The sequence below is a fragment of the Oncorhynchus gorbuscha genome, linkage group LG16 (assembly GCF_021184085.1).
Source record: "Oncorhynchus gorbuscha isolate QuinsamMale2020 ecotype Even-year linkage group LG16, OgorEven_v1.0, whole genome shotgun sequence".
NCBI lineage: Eukaryota > Metazoa > Chordata > Actinopteri > Salmoniformes > Salmonidae > Oncorhynchus > Oncorhynchus gorbuscha.
This window is the reverse complement of record NC_060188.1, coordinates 43,060,708-43,077,726: the sequence shown is the minus strand read 5'-3', so window position 1 is coordinate 43,077,726 and position 17,019 is coordinate 43,060,708. Positions and strand designations below refer to the sequence as shown.

The 17,019-nt window shown below is 42.1% G+C and overlaps 1 protein-coding gene across 1 annotated transcript in view; it reads left to right on the top strand.

Annotated features, from left to right (window-relative positions):
• Positions 1 to 17,019, top strand: part of LOC123998713 (follistatin-related protein 4-like) — a 249,095-nt gene that overhangs the window by 22,757 nt on the left and 209,319 nt on the right. The window lies entirely within an intron of this gene.

Below are 17,019 nucleotides of genomic sequence, written 5' to 3'. Positions count from 1 at the left end.
TTCTATGGCAGTTTGGAGCAGTGTCTTCTTCCTTGCTGAGCGACCTTTCAGGTTATGTCGATATAGGACTTGTTTTACTGTGGATATAGATATTTTTGCAAAGTCCTTTTTCACAAGGTCCTTTGCTGTTGTTCTGGGATTGATTTGCACTTTTCACACCAATGTACATTAATCTCCAGGAGACAGAACGCGCCTCCTTCCTGAGCTGTATGATGGCTGCGTGATCCCATGGTGTTTATACTTGCGTACTATTGTTTGTACAGATGAACGTGGTCCTTCATCCTTGGGAGCAATTTCCAAAAGCCTGAACAGACTTGTGGAGTTCTACACATTTTGTACTCAGGTCTTGGTTGATTTCTTTTGATTTTCCCATGATGTCAAGCAAAGAGGCACTGAGTTTGAAGGTAGGCCTTGAAATACATTCACAGGTAAACCTCCAATTGACTCAAATTATGTCAATTAGCCTATCAGAAGTTTCTAAAGACATGACGTAATTTTCTGGAATTCTCCAAGCTGTTTAAAGGCACAGTCAACATAGTGTATGTAAACTTCTGACCCACTGGAACTGTGAAGCAGTGAATTATAAGTGAAATAATCTGTCGTTTACAGACAGATTATTTCACTTATAATTCACTGTATCACAATTGTTGGAAAAATAACTTGTGTCACGCACAAAGTAGATGTCCTAACCGACTTGCCAAAACTATAGTTTGTTAACAAGAAATTTGTGGAGTGGTTGAAAAACAAGTTTTAGTGACTCCAACCTAAGTGTATGTAAACTTCCGACTTCAACTGTATGTTCCAATAAGTGCGCAACGTCATTGCTGTCTCTCTCTCGCTCTCTGCTGTGTGTGCATGTTGCTAGCTGTCTCTCAAATGGGGAGGGGCTGAAGCTCATTGGCTAGAACTTGAATCGTTAGGGGGCTGGTCCACGTGGGGGAATATTAAGGGAAAATTGCACAGCACAGCTTCCAGAAAAGTAACTTTCAAACTAGGGATGTCATGGCTAATTGAAGTAAGACAGTAATTCTGCTCATAGATTATGCATGTTTGAACTATACATTGACATATCCAGTCCAAAGTGGGAGGTTGACATTTTTTTAGTGGTCACCAAATTTTCAGAGCATGTCATTAAGTTTAAGCATCAGCCAATAAAATATGTTGACATGGTTGCACGTGATCAAAGACTACATGTTAGCTATTCCAATGACCTAACCTGGCCCACTATGCTATCCTCACCAGGTGGCCGTGATTATGTCTGTTTCAAATTCCATATCAGCCAATTCAAATCGTTGACGTGCTTAGACTGATAGAACACTTTTCCATAAGAGCGTCCTTAACATCAGTCAAACAGCACCATCTGCTAATCAAAGTTACTAAAGCACACATGAATGTTCAATTGGATGATTAGCTCGCAGTATTGCGAGCCTGGCTCCTGGTGAGTTCAAATCCCAGCTGAGCTAAAAGAAAATATCTTTGAAATGTGGAGTTACATATATTGTTTAGAGAAGTGCAGCCAAAACCTTGTCAATGAAGATTACGAATACATTTAATGAGGAGATTCTTGTTGGGAGTCCCTCTTGCAGACCGACACATAGACTATTGGCCATGCTACATTAATAATTGTCGCTACTGTAGGCTACATTACATAGACATGTAGGCTACAATGTTTATATATGCATTATTATAACCATCCACTTTGTCACATGTGTCGACCGGCAGTTAACACTGTTTTCCTTCACAGAAATGCTTGAACTGAAGGGGCCTCGAACCCACGGTTAATGAGCACAATTGTTTTTGAGTCAACCACTTTAGCGGTGTGTGCCACCAGAATGTAATGATGATCAAAGTACATGACAGCTACTTCACAAGTCCACAAAATTCCTTGACTTTTTGTTATGTTGTTGGATGAACTTCAATGTTGTATAGATCTGCTTTACTTTTTGTCGGTAAAAGCACATGGATGTACAGTTCATGTCAAAGATTTGGACACACCTACTCATTCAAGGGTTTTTCTTTATTTTTGCTGTTTTTTACATTGTAGAATAATATTGAAGACATCAAAACTATGAAATAACACATATGGAATCATGTAATAAACAACAAAGTGTTAAATGTACTGTATTATTGACTGTATGTTTTGTTTTACTCCATGTGTAACTCTGTGTTGTTGTATGTGTCGAACTGCTTTGCTTTATCTTGGACAGTTTCGCAATTGTAAATGAGACCTTGTTCTCAATTTGACTACCTGGTTAAATAAAGGTGAAATAAAAAATCAATCAATCAATCAAAATATATTTTAGAATTGAGATTCATCAAAGTAGCCACCCTTTGCCTTGATGACAGCTTTGCACACTCTTGGCATTCTCAACCAGCTTCATGGGGTAGTCACCTGGATTGAATTTGAATTAACAGGTGTGCCTTGTTAATGGTTCATTTGTGGAATTTCTTTCCTTCTTAATGCTTTTGAGCCAATCGGTTGTGTTGTGACAAGGTAGGGGTAGTATACAGAAGATAACCCTATTTGGTAAAAGATCAAGTCCATATTATGGCAAAAACAGCTCAAATAAGCAAAGAGAAACGACAGTCCATCATTACTTTAAGACATCCGGAACATTTCAAGAACTTTGAAAGTTTCTTCAAGTGCATTTGCATAAACCATCAAGCACTATGATGAAACTGGCTCTCGTGAGGACCGCCACAGGAAAGGAAGACCCAGAGTCAACTCTGCTGCAGAGGATAAGATCATTAGAGTTACCAGCCTCAGAAATTACACCCCAAATAAATCCTTCACAGAGTTGAAGTAACAGACACATTTCAACATCAACTGTTCAGAGGAGACTGCGTGAACCCGTCCTTCATGGTCGAATTGCTGCAAAGAAACCACTTACTAAAGGACACCAATAATAAGAAGAGACTTGTTGGGGCCAAGAAACATAAGCAATGGACATTTGACCGGTGGAAATCTCTCCTTTGGTCTGATTAATATTTGGTTGCAACCGTCATGTCTTTGTGAGATGCAGAGTAAGTGAATGGATGAACTCCGCATGTGTGGATCCCAACATGAAGCATGGAGGAGGTGGTGTGGGGGTGCTTTGCTGGTGACACTGTCTGTGATTTATTTAGAATTCAAAGCACACTTAACCAGCAAGGCTACCACAGCATTCTGCACTTATACTCCACTCCGTCCCATCTGGTTTGCGCTTAGTGGGACTATAATTTGTTTTCAACGGGACAATAACCAAAAGCACTCCTCCAGGCTGTGTAAGGGCTATTTTACCAAGAAGGAGAGTGATGGAGTGCTGCATCAGATGACCTGGTCTCCACAATCATCTGACCTCAACCCAATTGAGATAGTTTGGGATGATCTGGACCATAGGGTGAAGGAAAAGCAGCCAACAAGTGCTCAGTATATGTGGGAACTCCTTCAAGACTGTTGGAAAAGCATTCCAGGTGAAGCTGGTTGAGAGAATACCAAGATTGTGCAAAGCTGTCATCAAGGCAAAGGGTTGCTACTTTGAATAATCTAAAATATTTTGATATCTTCACTATTATTCTACAATGTAGATAATCGTACAAATAAAGAAAAACCCTTGAATGAGTAGGTATGTCCAAACTTTTGACTCGTACTGTATGTGATATGGATAAGCAAAAATGTGGGATTTAGTCATATATGCGAAAACAAACCTGATTAATTTTGTCTTAGGTAACGTTGGTAAGTGGCCTAGTCAAGGATATGATATTGTCACTCTGCACTTGAGACAGACCAAGTGAAGGGGAACAAAATTAAACCTTGAGGTTTAAATATATAGCTCTGGTAGCCAAGTTGACCTATTAAGAAATTCCATTGGTTGGAAGATAAAATGTTTAAGATATTTGATAGGCTGGTGTGGAATTTGTTACAGGAAATAATTACGGCCACCTGGTTAGGTTAACATAACCTGGCACATTCAGCCCTATCTAATGGGAGCAGCTAATATGTAGCTATTGATCACGTGCAACATTGTCAACGATTTTAATTGGCTGATGCTTAAATTTAAACTAAAACTTTAATTTATTTTAATGTTTGCAAGTATGGCCCCCAATGACTTTTTAAACCTATAGCCATATTGTACTCGAGTCAAGGACTTGTGACTCGACTTGGTCTCAACCATTGGTGACTCGTATTTGCCTTCTCGTGACCAATGGAACATTTTTTTAATCAATGAGGAAATTTCAGATCTGAGCCAAACTTGAACATAGTGAAAATACTGTGGAACTTCCAGTGGAAATTTACTGTAAAATAAAATCCATACCATTATTACAAAGAATCAGACAAATTATGCAGTGGTGGAAAAAGTACCCAACTGTCATACTTGAGTAAAGTAAAGATGCGTTATTTGAAACTGACTCAATTAAAGGTCAAATCACCCAGTAAAATTCTACTTGAGTAAAGGTTTTTAAAAATTGATTTAAAATATACTTAAGTATCAAAAGTAAATGTAATTGCTAAAATGTACTTAAGTATCAAAAGTAAAACTAAAAGCATAAATCATAAATCATATCAAAATCCTTATATTAAGCAAACCAGACACCATCATTTTATTTTTTTATTTTTAATTTACGGATTGCCAGGGGAACGCTCCAACATTCAGTCATCATTTACAAACGAAGCATGTGTGTTTAGTGAGTCCGCCAGATCAGAGGCAGTAAGGATGACCAGGGATGTTTGGTTGATAAGTGCGTCAATTGGACTATTGTCCTAAGCACTCAAAATGTAACAAGTTCCTTTGTGTGTCAAGGAAAATGTATGGAGTAAAAAGTACAATATCTTCTTAAGGAATAAATATAAATAGTAAAGTAAAGTCGCGGCTCCTTTTTAAAATGCATTAATTATTCCATTTGCCCGTTGCGGTGCAAGTGTCAACTCGTCAGACGTCATGAAACGTAATCAGAAGTGTCCACTTAAATTGAGGGGAGAGGGTTTGTCATTTAAGTGTTTGGAGTGCAGCCTAGAAATGCACACGTTTGGTGCTCTTGTAGGGAGCGATCACTCCCCTATTGCTGACTACAAATGATCTATAACTGGGCTAATATCTCATTAACTAGCAACGGATATAAACAGATGTACACACGTCGCTACATGTCGCTCTCACTTTGATCTCAAAACAAGCACATCCACTCTTGACCGCTCGTGTTGTAAAAAAAAACATTTGCATGTAGGCCTACTGCAGCTCAGATTGGTTATGGCACAGCGGTCTGTGTAGAGTACGGGCCTATTGTCAATAAAATCGTGTCCTACCCTGATGCGTTCTGCCTACAACAAAATATATTTCATAATTAATTTTGTTTCGGTATGTTGCATTGAAAGAGGCTAATATTGTGTTGCTTCGATCATAATTCCCACAGAAAAGGGAAACGTTGATAGTGTTCCCAGTGAAGGGAAAACTCAATCGTGTGCTTCTCTGCTCATGCTTATATTTCATCTGCGGTAGTCCCGGGGAGGTGCACGCAGTTTAGAGGGAACATTGCTCGTGATGTGTATTTTCATTTGGACTGGATAGGCTACTATGATAAACAGAATATTATCAGCACTGGGTGCGCAGAGCAGCGAGTATTCTAGGCAGACAGGCAGGCTCTGCTCAGGTGTTGTGCCGAAAATCTCCCTCCTGCCCCCCTTTTAATTTCCTTAATTTTGTGGCTAGAGTCAAATACTTCTGTTGTACACATCAGGTTAGGCAACCGAAATTAATAACGAATGTATGTGTGTTATATTAAACATAGAGGATGGAGTAAAATGTTGGCAAGCAATAAACATTTCAGAACAGCTATGGCTGAATTATTCTCCTTACACTTTCAAAAATATTAGTCAAATAAGACATGGAGGAGATGACGAATTTTGGCAAAAATATTTATTTATAGAGTAATACAAATCAGTAGCGGAGTTAGGTACAGGGCGCCCCCGGGAGCGAGCGGGCACGGGAGCTGAAGGGGGTTCGCCCAGGGCGCCATACAAGCTAGAAACTCCACATACACTTGAAACAAATACCCAAACCAAAAAACGCGTCCTGCTACTAAGATCAGTGAAATGTAGGCTAAACTGACAATGGAGTGAAGAGCAGAAATCTCAACTGGCAAGCAAGTCGCAGCAATGAAGAACTCGAAGGGGGGGGTTGGGTTCTGGCAAGGGGGAGATTTTCGGCTCAACACCGGCAAGCTGGCAGTATGAGTAAAATAACTGCAGTAACAATGTCTACAGAACCCTGAATCATTAGTTTTGCTTTAAAATGTTTTTCAGCAGTGTGCAAAGAGTGTGGCACAATGTCAAATATGTAATAGAAAAATAGAATAAAAGATCGGAACCACGTCGAACTTCAAATGACTCAAACATTGATGACTCGGACTTGACATGAACTTAGCCATAGGGACTCATGACTCAACTCTGACTCGAGCACGGGGGACTTGGGACTAGACTCGGACTCAAGGTTTAGTGACTTGACTACAACACTGCCCAGAGCTATTATATTAAGTAGATCTCAAACTCATTCTCAAACTGGAGGTGTTTCCAGGTTACTACTAGGCAGGCAATGCCATGCACGGGGCACGTCTGCGGCAGTCTGGGGGAAAGTTGTCCACTCCATGAGTGGAGTGGCCTGGGCACGTGGCTACATATTAGCAGTGAGCTTGCATCCTCTCTTACCCTGACCTGACTTGCCCTCCCATAGGAAAGCGATTAGCACTTTAATTAGGGAAATATCTGGGCATGTAAGAAGCTCTTAAAAACTCAGTGGAACTCTTTTGTCTCCCTCCATCTTCAGGAAGTATGGCACTGTAATTACAATTAATAGGAACACTTAGAGGACAAATCATGCCTGTAAATATCAGGGAAAGCATGCAGCAACGATGCCCAACTCTCCCACTAATGACACAAATGGAATGCAGGGGTAACTTAGAATTCAGTGGAAAGTAATTTGTCAGTTGAGATTTTCCAGAATTTTCTGCTGCCAGAAAGCTTTTTACTTTAGTATTTGTCATAGTAAGGACTTCCTTTGGGAAAGGGAAATGGCGATACCTAGTCAGTTGTACAACTGAATGCATTCAACTGAAAATTGTCTTCCACATTTAACCCAACCCCTCTGAATCAGAGAGGTGTGGAGGGCTGCCTTAATCGACATCCACGACTTCAGCACCCGGGGAACAGTGGGTTAACTGCCTTGCTCAGTGGCAGAACAACATATTTTTTTTATATGGCCAGCTCGGGGATTCGATCCAGCAACCTTTCGGTAACTGGCCCAATGCTCCTACTCCAGGCGACCGGCCGCCCCTATTGTAGTCATGAACATGGTCAGATTGGATGGTATATTTTTGCTTATTTCCTGTATCAACTGATGGGTACACAACACAATTAGATAGGTCTATGAATATAGTGCTACTTGATTTTTACCGTTTCTGAACAGCTTTCTCATTAACACACCAGACACATACAGTGGGGAGAACAAGTATTTGATACACTGCCGATTTAGCAGGTTTTCCTACTTACAAAGCATGTAGAGGTCTGTAATTTTTATCATAGGAACACTTCAACTTTGAGAGATGGAATCTAAAACAAAAATCCAGAAAATCACATTGTATGATTTTTAAGTAATTAATTAGCATTTTATTGCAATAAGTATTTGATACATCAGAAAAGCAGAACTGGATATTTGGTATAGAAACCTTTGTTTGCAATTACAGAGATCATATGTTTCCTGTAGTTCTAGACCAGGTTTGCACACACTGCAGCAGAGATTTTGGCCCACTCCTCCATACAGACCTTCTCCAGATCCTTCAGGTTTCGTGGCTGTCACTGGGCAATACGGACTTTCAGCTCCCTCCAAAGATTTTCTATTGGATTCAGGTCTGGAGACTGGCTAGGCCACTCCAGGACCTTAAGATCCTTCTTACGGAGCCACTCCTTAGTTGCCCTGGCTGTGTATTTCGGGTCGTTGTCATGCTGGAAGACCCAGCCATGACCCATCTTCAAATGCTCTTACTGAGGGAATGAGGTTGTTGGCCAAGATCTCGCGATACATGGCCCCATCCATCCTCCGCTCAATATGGTGCAGTCGTCCTGTCCCCTTTGCAGAAAAGCATCCCCAAAGAATGATGTTTCCACCTCCATCCTTCACGGTTGGGATGGTGTTCTTGGGGTTGTATTCATCCTTCTTCTTCCTCCAAACAAGGCGAGTGGAGTTTAGACCAAAAAGCTTTAGACCTTCTCCCATTCCTCCTCTGGATCATCCAGATGGTCAATGGCAAACTTCAGACGGGCCTGGACATGCGCTGGCTTGCGTGCGCTGCAGGATTTTAATCCATGACGGCGTAGTGTATTACTAATAGTTTTCTTTGAGACTGTGGTCCCAGCTCTCTTCAGGTCATTGACCAGGTTCTGCCGTGTAGTTCTGGGCTGATCCCTCACCTTCCTCATGATCATTGATGCTCCACGAGGTGAGATCTTGCATGGAGCCCCAGACCGAGGGTGATTGACCGTCATCTTGAACTTCTTCCATTTTCTAATAATTGTGCCAACAGTTGTTGCCTTCTCACCAAGCTGCTTGCCTATTGTTCTGTAGCCCATCCCAGCCTTGTGCAGGTCTACAATTTTATCCCTGATGTCTTTACACAGCTGTCTAGTCTTGGCCATTGTGGAGAGGTTGGAGTCTGTTTGATTGAGTGTGTGGACAGGTGTCTTTTATACAGGTAACAAGTTCAAACAGGTGCAGTTAATACAGGTAATGAGTGGAACAGGAGAGCTTCTTAAAGAAAAACAGGTCTGTGAGAGCCGGAATTCTTACTGGTTGGTAGGTGATCAAATACTTATTGCATGCAATAAAATGCAAATTAATTACTTAAAAATCATACAATGTGATTTTCTGGATTTTTGTTTTAGATTCCGTCTCTCACAGTTGAAGTGTACCTATGATACAAATTACAGACCTCTACATGCTTTGTAAGTAGGAAAACCTGCAAAATCGGCAGTGTATCAAATACTTGTTCTCCCCACTGTACTGTAGCTTTGTGTGATAGCCTTGTGTGAATTGAATCTGATACAGTGCCTTCGGAAAGTATTCATACCCATTTTAATTATTCCACATTTTGTTGTCTTACAGCCTGAATTCACAAATGCTTAAATATATTTATCTCTCATTCATCTACACACAATAACCCGTAATGACAAAGTGAAAACATGATTTTAGAAATGTTTGCACATTTATTGTAAATTAAATACAGACATCTAATTTGTATACAGAGCAGTCAAAAGTTTGGACTCACCTATAGTGGTTCCTTCTTTAAAAGTTGCGAGCTTGGTTCGCGCCCAGGCTCTGTCGCAGCCGGCCGCGACCGGGAGGTCTGTGGGGCGACGCACAATTGACCTAGCGTCGTCCGGGTTAGGGAGGGTTTGGCTGGTAGGGATATCCTTGTCTCATCGCGCACTAGCGACTCCTGTGGTGGGCCGGGCGAGGTGTACGCTAACCAGGTCGCCAGGTGCACGGTGTTTCCTCCGACACATTGGTGCGGCTGGCTTCCAGGTTAGATGCACGCTGTGTTAAGAAGCAGTGCGGCTTGGTTGGGTTGTGTTTCGGAGGACGCATGGCTTTTGACCTTCGTCTCTCCCGAGCCCGTACGGGAGTTGTAGCGATGAGACAAGATAGTAACTACTGACAATTGAATAACACAAAATTGGGGAGAAAAGGGGGTAAAATATATATATATATATTTATTGTTTTTTTCTTTAAAAGTTGCAAGCCTACACTGCAGGACTTAGAGGTACCTAGCGTCATGGCTTCATTGCTCCAGACCACCACAAGGGGGAGATAGAGCACTCATTATGCATTTCGGGCCCAAAGGTTTTTATATGACCAATCATATCAAGTGGTTCCAATGACGAATTTGATGCGGGCCACCCGTCCCTGGTGACTTCAGCAAAGATGGCTGACGAAACATCACGGGGAAGCAAATGTATGTCGTTTTAACGTCATAACGAGTCAAGCAAAAAACGTACAATTGAGAGGAATATGTTAGTTAATGTAGAGACAAACGTGCATATTTTTTTGTCATAAAGTTAATTTACGAAAATCGCTATTTAGCTTTTTTTTATTTTTAAATCAGCCATATCCAATGCCAGGTGTTTCAAACTCATTCATTATAGCAAGCAGGGAGCAGGTTTCCAACCAACATTATAGCCTGAAGTCCAGCACGCTATCGACTGTGCCCAAATGTATTAGGGGTTGGGGTTGGGGCCAATTGTGGCTAAAAACACGTATCAATTGGAATCTTTAACGTGGAAAGGGGGAAAACTATTATTATTCGTTTTTCACAGGCATAGCAGGGGGGCTATTAGCTGAACAATAGACTATACAACCTTTACAAAATAATTGTCCTTCCCATCTTGAGCTAGGTGTGAACCCCCCCCCCCAGCAGTGGAGATGCGCATAGGTTTCTCCTTCGCCTCCAACCCCTTTCGATGCGTGGAACGAATGTGGGTGTGGTCTATATAAGGGTGCTAATTAAAAAAACTCGCAAAAGCTCTGACAAAGGCCGTGAGGCCGATACGTAAAGCTTATTAAAGATTATAAGTGATACGATCAAGAGCAGTGTGCGGGTTCCTTCTTTTTCCTCATCTTATCCGGCTGTTGCCATGCACCTGCAAAAAAGATGGCTCAGATGTGCGAGTGCCTTTTGAATTTGACTTTACAAACAACAAGAGGGCTTAATTGTCTATTTCTTCGGAGCCTAGACCTATATAAAATAACTTAACTGGCTGAGGTAGGATATTTTTAATAGACCTACTTACAATTGCAACTGGTCAAAAATGTAGCATCCTACATAAAACAATAATTTAAAGAAAAAATGTCTGCACGTTCAAACTAAAACAATGTAAATAAAAAGAAAGCGCATATTTGTAATTCCCAAACTCTCAAGTAATTGGAAAGGTAGATACAAATTATCTGTGACACTGTGCTTACAATAAAGAATGTAGCCCATCATGCAAATGATTCCTATTAGCAGGACAATATACTATTTATATACTTTTTTTTGCAATGTATTCAATGCTTAAGTACTCTTAAAGTGTTACATTTCTAACTCAAAACAGCATTTATTCATCAACATCTTTTTTTTCCCTTTTTGTCTGTAGCAATTTTAAGCAAATTGCTCAAGGGCCACGGTTGATTCGTCCGTGAAGATGATGTTATTGAATGTCTCACCAGCTTGATCCATGCCTGGGCCTGCCGGACGCAAAGGTTTTTGTTTGTCAGACGAATCATTGGGTCGAAACTACAGAACAGTAGAAAACAAGCGATCACACATGGTTAATGTTCTGAGATTTACATATTTTTTATATATATGTATATACAGTTGAAGTCGGAAGTTTACATACACCTAGGTTGGAGTCATTAAAACTTGTTTGTCAACCACTCCACAAATGTCTTGTTAACAAACTATAGTTTTGGCAAGTCGTGGGAAAATCAAAAGAAATCAGCCAGAAAAGAATTGTAGACCTCTACAAGTCTGTTCATCCTTGGGAGCAATTTCCAAACACCTGAAGGTACAACATTCATCTGTACACACAATAGTACCCAAGTATAAACACCATGGGACCACACAGCCGCCATACCGCTCAGGAAGGAGACGCGTTCTGTCTCCTAGAGATGAACGTACTCTGGTGCGAAAAGGGAAAATCAATCAGAACAACAGCAAAGGACCCTGTGAAGATGCTGGAGGAATCAGGTACAAAAGTATCTATATCCACAGTAAAACGAGTCCTATATCGACATAACCTGAAAGGCTGCTCAGCAACGAAGAAGCCATTGCTCCAAACCACCATAAAAAAGCCAGACTACGGTTTGTAACTGCACATGTGGACAACGTTCTTACATTTTGGAGAAATTTCTTCTGATGAAACAAAAATAGAACTGTTTTGCCATAATGACCATCATTATGTTTGGAGGAAAAAGGGGAAGGGTTGCGAGCCGAAAAACACCATCCCAACCGTGAAGCACGGAGGTGGCAGCATCATGTTGTGGGGGTGCTTGCTGCATGAGGGACTGGTGTGCTTCACAAAATGGCTGGCATCATGGAATATTATGTGGATATTTATTTTATATTTTTTTTATTTCACCTTTATTTAACCAGGTAGGCTAGTTGAGAACAGGTTCTCATTTGCAACTGCGACCTGGCCAAGATAAAGCATAGCAGTGTGAACAGACAACACAGAGTTACACATGGAGTAAACAATTAACAAGTCAATAACACAGAGAAAAAAAAAGAAAAAAAGGGGAGTCTATATACAATGTGTGCAAAAGGCATGAGGAGGTAGGCAAATAATTACAATATTGCAGATTAACACTGGAGTGATAAATGATCAGATGGTCATGTACAGGTAGAGATATTGGTGTGCAAAAGAGCATAAAAGTAAATAAATAAAAACTGTGGGGATGAGGTAGGTAAAAATGGGTGTGCTATTTACCAATAGATTATGTACAGCATGCAGCGATCGGTTAGCTGCTCAGCTAGCTGATGTTTGAAGTTGGTGAGGGAGATGAAAAGTCTCCAACTTCAGCGATTTTTGCAATTCGTTCCAGTCACAGGCAGCAGAGTACTGGAACGAAAGGCGACCGAATGAGGTGTTGGCTTTAGGGATGATCAATGAGATACACCTGCTGGAGCGCGTGCTACGGATGGGTGTTGCCATCATGACCAGTGAGCTGAGATAAGGCGGAGCTTTGCCTAGCATGGCCTTGTAGATGACCTGAAGCCAGTGGGTCTGGCGACGAATATGTAGCGAGGGCCAGCCGACTAGAGCATACAAGTCGCAGTGGTGGGTGGTATAAGGTGCTTTAGTGACAAAACGGATGGCACTGTGATATACTGCATCCAGTTTGCTGAGTAGAGTGTTGGAAGCAATTTTGTAGATGACGTCGCCGAAGTCGAGGATCGGTAGGATAGTCAGTTTTACTAGGGTAAGCTTGGCAGCGTGAGTGAAGGAGGCTTTGTTGCGGAATAGAAAGCCGATTCTTGATTTGATTTTCGATTGGAGATGTTTGATATGGGTCTGGAAGGAGAGTTTGCAGTCTAGCCAGACACCTAGGTACTTATAGGTGTCCACATATTCAAGGTCGGAGCCATCCAGTGTGGTGATGCTAGTCGGGCATGCGGGTGCAGGCAGCGATCGGTTGAAAAGCATGCATTTGGTTTTACTAGCGTTTAAGAGCAGTTGGAGGCCATGGAAGGAGTGTTGTATGGCATTGAAGCTCGATTGGAGGTTAGATAGCACAGTGTCAATATACAGAGAAAAGAGTCGGCCCGAGAATTGAACCCTGTGGCACCCCCATAGAGACTGCCAGAGGACCGGACAACATGTCCTCCGATTTGACACACTGAACTCTGTCTGCAAAGTAATTGGTGAACCAGGCAAGGCAGTCATCCGAAAAACCGAGGCTACTGAGTCTGCCGATAAGAATATGGTGATTGACAGAGTCGAAAGCCTTGGCAAGGTCGATGAAGATGGCTGCACAGTACTGTCTTTTATCGATGGCGGTTATGATGTTGTTTAGTACCTTGAGTGTGGCTGAGGTGCACCCGTGACCGGCTCGGAAACCGGATTGCATAGCGGAGAAGGTACGGTGGGATTCGAGATGGTCAGTCACCTGTTTGTTGACTTGGCTTTCGAAGACCTTAGATAGGCAGGGCAGGATGGATATAGGTCTGTAACAGTTTGGGTCCAGGGTGTCACCCCCTTTGAAGAGGGGGATGACTGCGGCAGCTTTCCAGTCCTTGGGGATCTCAGACGATATGAAAGAGAGGTTGAACAGGCTGGTAATAGGGGTTGCGACAATGGCGGCGGATAGTTTCAGAAATAGAGGGTCCAGATTGTCAAGCCCAGCTGATTTATACGGGTCCAGGTTTTGCAGCTCTTTCAGAACATCTGCTATCTGGATTTGGGTAAAGGAGAACCTGGAGAGGCTTGGGCGAGGAGCTGCGGGGGGGCCGGGGCTGTTGGCCGAGGTAGGAGTAGCCAGGCGGAAGGCATGGCCAGCCGTTGAGAAATGCTTGTTGAAGTTTTCGATAATCATGGATTTGTCGGTGGTGACCGTGTTCCCTAGCCTCAGTGCAGTGGGCAGCTGGGAGGAGGTGCTCTTGTTCTCCATGGACTTCACAGTGTCCCAGAACTTTTTGGAGTTGGAGCTACAGGATACAAACTTCTGCTTGAAGAAGCTGGCCTTAGCTTTCCTGACTCACTGCGTGTATTGGTTCCTGACTTCCCTGAACAGTTGCATATCGCGGGGACTGTTCGATGCTATTGCAGTCCGCCACAGGATGTTTTTGTGCTGGTCGAGGGCAGTCAGGTCTATATTGAAGCAACATCTCAAGACATCAGTCAGGAAGTTAAAGCTTGGTCGCAAATGGGTCTTCCAAATGGACAATGACCCCAGCATACTATAAAGTTGTGGCAAAATGGCTTAAATAACGTGCCACAGAATGCTGCAGCAGCACGCAAGGTGTGCCGCAGTATGACAACTTTTAAAGGAGGAACCACTTTAAGAGTGTGCAAAGCTGTCATCAATGCAAAGGGTGGCTTCTTGGAAGAATCTCAAATATAAAATATATTTGGATTTGTTTAACACTTCGTTGGTTAGTACATGATTCCATATGTGTTATTTCATAGTTTTGATGTCTTCACTATTATTCTACAATGTAGAACATAGTAAAATAAAGAAAAACCCTTGAACTAGTAGGTGTGTCCAAATTTTTTCAACTCTTTGGCCTGAATGCAAAGCGCTATGTCTGGAGAAGACCAGGCACAGCTCATCATCCGTCTAACACCATCCCTACCGTGAAGCATGGTGGTGGCAGCACCATGTCATGGGTATGTTTTTCACAGGCAGGGACTGGGAGACTAGTAAAGGATGGATGGAGCCAAATACAGGAAAATCCTTGAAGAAAACCTGCTTCAGAGTGAAAATTACATTCCAACAGGACAATGACCCCAAGCATACAACCAAAGCAACGCTGGAATGGCTTCAGAACAAGAATGTAAAAGTCCTTGAGTGGCCCAGCCAAAGAGCAGACTTGAAGATTGCTGTTCACTGCAGCTCCCCATCTAACTTAACAGCACTTGAGAAAATATGCAAGGAAGAATGGGAGAAAATCCCCAAATCCAGGTGTGCAAAGCTGATACAGACATTCCCAAGATGACTCAAAGCTCTAATCGCCGCCAATAGGGTGTGAATACTTATGTAAATTATATATTTTTTTTTGTATTTATTTTTCAATAAATTTGCAAACTTTTCTAAATACATGTTTTCACTTTGTCATTATGGGGTTTTGAATTCAGGCTGTAACACAACAATAAGTTACAAGGTATGAATACTTTCTGAAGGAAATGTATACCCTTGACAATTGAAAGGTTATTTTCAATTTTATCTTCAGAAATTGCAGGTATTCCACTAAGGTTTATATTGTACAGTCTGCTCTTCCTTATCAGAGTCTAATTGTTGCCGGCCATCTGTCTGCTGTCGTGTGTGTGCTGTCTAGCGAGCTGATCTGGCACAGGTAGCTAAATCACACTGTTGGCTTAAATTAAAGAGAGTGGATAAGCATATGGACCTATGAATGAGATTGGCTGCACAGCACCCTTATAGGGGAGGAACAGAGGCATACGAGAGGCATATATTCTACCAGCATCCATAATGATACAGCTTGGGCTGAATTGCCCTGCTGTTACAATTGTGCCTCTCCCCAAAGAAATGTGTGCATGGGTGCTGTGTGATGTTCAATTACATCTAGCTAGGGAGTTTAAATGGAAGCTAAACTGCAGAAAATACACAGATATTGGCAAGCTGATTGAGTCTAGACCTAGTGCATATATTTGTGTCTCTCTAAGAGCGGACAGAGTTCCCTCAGTGGTTCTGAAACCAGTGACAGCCTCTAATCAACTGAATAAACAGGACCCTCTTGAAATTATGGAAAGCCCTTGATCAGTGCAAACGCTTTACTCTGCGATGATGAGGATTCACGTCTGCAATTAAGACAGGCAGATGGCATGAGAGGAGGGTTTGACTTGGCCCAAGTCTCTAATCACGCGGACGCACATTCTGTTGAAAGGCAGCGGTGCCTCTTCACAGAGTCTCCAAGGACCAAGGGCTCTCTGCTTCCGCTGCCAAGAAGGCTATCAGACACATATGCTTTATCTGTCGAGCTCATTACAAGCCCGATTTAGAGTGAGGGACGCATCACGTCAAATATGGTGGACAACAGCTGGCATGCAAAGATGTAAGAGGAGACATTGTTTTGGTTGCATGGGCTGCGTGTGGACATACAGTGAGTCCATGCTGTTTGCCTCCTTGCTATACATAAGCTGCATATTGTATGACATGGTTTCCAAAAACAGAGGTCAAATGCATTGTGCACCGGCAACAGAGACCTGCTATTTCTACACCGATGCTAAAAACAGCATGACCATGTCAAACGCAGCGAGACGTCATTCATAAAACGCCGAAATAGTACTTGGCATTAGAGTACTATTACGCACTTATTACAGCATGCACAGGTTGTTGTGGCTTTTTGCAATGTCATCTACATAAAGCTACTGGCTTGACCACGGTACAGTAGAAGATCACAGTGTCATGCTTTACTTTCAGCTCTCTATTGTTTTAAACCCACTCAGCCTGCAATGATTCATTTCGACTTCCTTACTGTGACCCTTCAGAGTGATTTCCATCTATTTAAACTCCCCGGCTCTTATTGTGTTTGGCACTTTAATTATGCAGATATCTTTGCCTGGCAGTGGGGGATGTACTTAATCCCAACAGCTGCTCTGAGAAGCCCAAAGTGGTCTTTGTTACTTGCACTGCGGATAAATATGAACTTCACAGGCATGTTGCTTCTTGAGCTCTACATCATCCTGACAGATATCCAGGCAAACTGGGATGACACCTGTCATCTCGCAGGAGGATGAATGGATTTACCTCAGAAACAGTGTGAAATCTTTCTCAATTC